Raw genomic sequence first — 6,000 nt, 5'->3', positions numbered from 1 at the left:
GATTGGCTTATGAAGATTCACTATGAGGCTTGGCTGCTCCATGAAGAAAACCATTTAGCCAGCCAAGTGTCTTAGTGGGTCGAGAGGACCTTCTCACAGTACTACCATCCACAGGTATACAAGGAAGCTCACCGTGTGGAGTAGTAGCACATGGATCAGGAGAAGCTGGTGCAACAGGTGTTGGTGATACATCTCCAGTAGCAGATGGAGTCCAAGAAGCTATATCTGGAAGCACTGCTGATGCCTCATGAACTTTTGAATAAGGTATTTCTGGACCATTTAATGGATGGCCTGTAGTAGCTTCTGAAGAAACAGTCATAGGAATTAACATGTCCCCCTCATCTGTGACTTCTGGGGTGATCTTCATGGTAGATGTACTAAAAGGAAAGCTATCCTCTTGGAATGATACATCCCTTCTCACAAAAAAGGAATGATTAGTCAGACTATAAATTATATATCCCTTTTGTGTGGTGGAATATCCCAAGTGAACTGCTGCATCTGCCTTTGCACCAAATTTGTCTTTCTTAGCTCTAGGGCTGGTAGCATAACAAAGGCAACGAAGCACCCTCAGATGCTGAAGATTTGGTTTTTTGCCAAAGAATACCTCAAAAGGTGATTTTCCTATCAATGCAGTGGAAGGGATTCTGTTAATAAGATAAACAAGATTTTGGATACAAAGATCCAAAACCTTAACGGTATGGACCCTTATAACCTGATAGCTCTGGCTAGTTCAAGAATTTGCCGATGCATCCTTTCCACAACTCCATTTTATTGTGGTGTGTGTACACATGAGCTTTGATGAATGATTCCTGCATTACTAAACATATCTGCATAATGGGAATTAAAGAACTCTGCACCATTGTTAGTTATGAAAATCTTAACAGTACTATTGAATTGTGTCTTTACAAGCAATAAGAATTCCTTTATTACAACTGAAACATCACTTTTTAACTTGATCAGAAACACCCAAACCATCCTACTACAGTCATCAACTCGATAAGAAAATATCTTTTTTCATCAAAAGTGGGTACCCTATAATTTCCCCAAACATCTCCATGAATCATATCAAACACAACCTTAGCTCTACTAATACGTTGTGGAAAAGAAAACCTAGTTTGTTTTGCCAGTGGGAAAATAGAACAAGACTTAACAGAATGAGATCTACTACTAAGTTTATTGTGATGCTGGAGTAAGTGCATTTGTTGTAGAACTTTATGAGGAACATGACCCAACCTCCTATGCCAACGATTTTCATCACTTATGACACTTAAAGCTACTGATGTAGGCACTTTATTCTTGAGTAACTGATGACAATAATAAAGTCCATCCAACATTTCACCAGTCCCCTTCACCTTCCTATTGCGAAGGTTCTGCATAAGGCAAAAATCAGGAAAGAATGACATGCAATAGTTTAGCTCCTTAGTCAATTTTAACACTGAGAGAAAGTTGTATCTAAAATTTGGCATACACAACACATTAGAGATATTCCCCTGTATCAGCTTACAATTACCAATATGAGCTATAGGTATCTTGTCCCTAATCCCCATTTGGTAAGTGAACCTTCCTGGGTTCATATTTGGGCAATTTACAAACTTCTGATAACATATCATATTTAGAAACCATATGGTTTGTCGCACCTGTATTAACTATCCCATCATGCTCATTACTAATTGTCCTACAAGAATAACAAAGAATACATGCCACGTTTGCAGAGACTTCTAGAACTTGGTCCTTGTTAAGCAACCTAAGAATTCAATTATACTGATCTAGAGTGAAGGTCAAAGGAACATGTAAGTTTCTAGTGGTTCCCTTGTTAATGTGAGAATCCCTTGTATGCACCTGACCATGACTTGGAGTCTGATGTCCATATATCTGCTCAAAAGATCTTCCTCCATGAAATCCATTGTTCCCATGAGGTCCAATTCCTAACATTTTGTGTACCACTACCAGCACAATGCACACTATTGGCACTTTGCTTCTTTCTGCCCTTATAATCAGCTGGATATCTAATGAGTTGATAATAGTTTTCCTTGCTATGGCCTTTCATTTTGCAATGCCCACAATAAACATTATAATTTTTCTTGAACTTCTATTGAGAATCTTTGGCACTCCATAGAGCAGTAATGTCATTTCCTTCCACAATAGGGTTCAGTCCTACAGTGGAACCATTTGATGTTCCCTTCTGACTTTTATATTCGATAATCATTGCATACGCCTAATTCAATAGTGGTTCAACTAATTTCATCTGAATTTGCTTTCTCGTTTGTGCATAGGAACACTCAATCCACTTAGAAATTGAAGTAACCTCTGTCTGTGCAGGTGATCCACATAATCCTTCGATTTCACACAACGACAATTTGGCGTAGGTGTCATGGCATCATACTCTACCCAAAGTTCTTTCAATTTCGTGAAATACATGAAAACAGAATTTGCTCCTTGCAAAAGTGTTGTAATTTCGCGATGCAATTGAAAATTCCTCATTCTATTTACTTTTTCAAACCTTTACCTTAGGTCTTCCCATATGAGGTGCGCATTATAGGCTTAGATGATTCCACTGAGAAGATTTGGTGAAATTGTATTCATAATCCATGAAAGGAAAATCGCATTACAGGTCTGCCAATCCTCTTGCAACTCTGATTTGAATTGATCTTTAGTACATGTTCCAATGAAAAACCCTAATTTTCGCTTGGATTGTAGTGTGATCCTCATCGATCTCCGCCATAGGCCATAATTCTCCGAACCTCTGAGTTGAACCAGAATTAGCACTGACCTTGGAGTATCATATAGGTGCACAAACAGCGGATGCGTATGATTGATCTTCTCGACCTTTTGATCTCCCGTAGATGCAACAGTGAACAACCTTTTCAATTGATGTAAATGAGACTACGAAATAGTGGAAACAATCACGAATTGTATAATCAGCCACAAAGCTATGATACAATGTTAGGTGGAGGCCATGGAAGCTTCAAGATGCAGAGATCGTGAGAAATCGGAGAAGAGAAGAGAGAACTAGGAAATTTCCCTTTTTCTATTATATCTGAAAATAAGCTATCAACGCTCTGTTATATACAGCATGCAACTACTACTTGTATAATTAACCTCCTAACCACTATATACAAATATAGTTATAATTTATACACAATTAAATACCATCATTATATATATATATATATATATATATATATATATATATATATATATATATATATATATATATATTGTAACGGTCCGGCCAGTCATTTCAAGAATTAGCGCCCTAATCCCCTACTAACTGCTTTCCTCGTGCTTAATTTTGCTATTGTGAGTTCCCGGGAGGATGCGTTTGGAGTTTCGGAGTGTTTTGGGACACTTAGTCCCTAAATGAGAGCTTAAGTTTTAGAATTTGGACCGTAGTCGAAGCAGTGTGAAAACGGCCTCGGAATGGAATTATGTTGGTTCTGTTAGCTCCGTTGGGTGATTTCGAGTTTAGGAGCGTGTTTGAATAGTGTTTTGGAGGTCTGTAGCTTATTTAGGCTTGAAATGCCGAAAGTTGAGTTTTTGAAGTTTCCGGTTCGATAGTGAGATTTTGATATCGGGGTCGGAATGGAATTCCAAAAGTTGGAGAATCTCCGTAGTGTTGGATATGACGTGCTTGCAAAATTTCAGGTCATTCGGACGAGGTTTAATAGACATTTTGATCGTAAGCGTAAATCGGAAGTTTTTGGAATTCTTAGGCTTGAATCCGATGTTAAATTGGTGTTTTGATGTTGTTTTGAGCGTTCCGAAGGTTGGAACAAGTTTGAATGATGTTTTAGGATTGGTTGGCATGTTTGGTTGAGGTTCCGGGGACCTCAGGTAAGTTTCGGGTGCTTAACGGGAGTTGGATTGGACTTAGGAAGAATTTGAGGTTGCTGAACCTGTCATAACCGCACCTGTGTGAATGGGACCGCAGGTGTGGCACCGCAGACGCGGCTCAGAGACCGCAGAAGCGAGATTGGCTAGGCTCCAGCAAACCGCAGGTGCGAAATGGCTAACGCACCTGAAAGACCGCAGGTGCGGTAAAGGAGCCGCAGGTGCAAAAATTGAGCTTTAATGGAACGTCGTATATGCGACTTATGTTCTGCAGAAGCGGGACTGCAGATGCGGTTTCACTGGTCAGAAAAGGGGCAGAATCGAGGGTTTAGTTTCAAAACCTTAGAAATTGATTTGGGAGCTCGGGATTGGCGATTTTGTGGGAGATTTTCACCTGGGTGTTTTGGGTAAGTAATTCTTACTCGGTTTTGATTAATTTCCACGAATCTATGCTTAAATTCATCCTTTAAATTCGAATTTGGGGTGGAAAAATTGGAGAAAAGTTGGAAAAGTTCTTAGACCTAATATTTGAGTTTGGATCAAGATTTTGATGTCGGATTGGAGTAATTTCTATATATATGAACCCGTGAGAGTGTGAGGATTCCAAATTTGTAAAGTTCACCCAATTTCGAGACGTGGGCCCGGAGGGCGTTTTGGTTATTTTTCCTAATTTCGCGTATTAGTTTAGAATTAATTAGTGGAATCAGTTACTTGAAGTTTTATTTACATTATGCAATTTATTGAATAGATTTGGGCCCATTTGGAGTCGGGTCTCGTGGCAAGAACGTGGTATCGAGTTGATTGAGCTGGTTCGAGGTAAGTGGCTTGCCTAACCTTGTGTGGGGGAACTCCCCTTAGGATTTAGTATTGCTGATATTTGAAATGCCTTGTACGTAAGGTGACGAGTGCGTACCTGTGCTAGTTGTTGAAAATCCGATTTTTCATTAAGTAACTAAAATTGTGTTTCCTTTCCTGTTTATACTACTTGCAATTTAAGCCTGGTGTTAGCTTAGGGAAAACATGTCTAATTGACTTAATTGCTTATCTACTCAGTTTCCTTATTTGGATTATGTGCAACATGCTAGGTTAGAAATACCTGTTTTACCTTGGTATGAAATTTGAATTTAATTGAGTATTCTTCGTATTGCTGCTGTGCATTTACTTTGGGACTACGGGACGGTAACCCGGGAGATCCCCCTGCATGTTTACTTTGGGACTACGGATTTGTATTCCAGGAGATCCCCCTGCACTTTTACTTTGGGACTACGGATTTGTATTCCGGGAGATCCCCTGCACTTTTACATTGGAACTACGGGATTGCACCTGGTAGATTCCCCCAGTACTGAGTATTTACATTTGGAACTACGGATCGGGAATTAAGGTATATCCCCGAGCACTATGAGTTGGACTACGGGACGGTATCCCGGGAGATCCACTGGATATTTATATTTGGGACTACAGGACGGTATCCTGGGAGAACCCCGGTTGTTATCTCTATGCTGAGCTGTGTTCTTTCCGTGATTATTTCTGTCCCTATAATAGTTGTTGTTATTCTTATTACCCTGTGTTAGTTCATAGTGTTAGCATTAATTATGTTGTCATATTCTATACTGTTTTATCTCATTTTTCAGCTACAATCAGTAGGACCCTGACCTTCCTCGTCACTACCCGACCAAGGTTAGGCTTGGCACTTACTGAGTACCGTTGTGGTGTACTCATGCCCATCCAGCGCATGTTTTTCATGTGCAGATCCACGTACTTCGACTCAGCCCTACTACCCTTGAGGCGAGGCGCTTTTGTAGAGCCTTCGAGGTATATCTGTCGCGTCCGCAGACCGAGGAGTCCCTTTCTATTCTATGTACTAGTATAGCCCTTCTGTATTTTCCTTGTTGATAGACATTTCTGGAGTTAGAACTTTTTATGTATCTCTTAGCTTGTGATTCTTGGGGTTCCGGGTTTTGGGAGTGTTAGGTTGAGATTCTTGTACTGTTATGTGCCGGGCGGCATCTTAAACACTGTTTCATTTTGTTTATCTCGGTTTTTAATCATTTTCTTTCCGAAATTATTTCTTTTTCCGCATTTGTTAGGCTTACCTAGTCGTAGAGACTAGGTGATGTCACGATAGTTCATGGAGGGTGAACTGGGGTCGTGACAAGTTGGTATCAGAGC

The sequence above is a fragment of the Nicotiana attenuata genome, chromosome 6 (genome assembly GCF_001879085.1).
Source record: "Nicotiana attenuata strain UT chromosome 6, NIATTr2, whole genome shotgun sequence".
In the NCBI taxonomy this organism is placed as follows: domain Eukaryota; kingdom Viridiplantae; phylum Streptophyta; class Magnoliopsida; order Solanales; family Solanaceae; genus Nicotiana; species Nicotiana attenuata.
The sequence above is the reverse complement of the archived record's forward strand: the minus strand, read 5'-3'. Positions refer to the sequence as shown.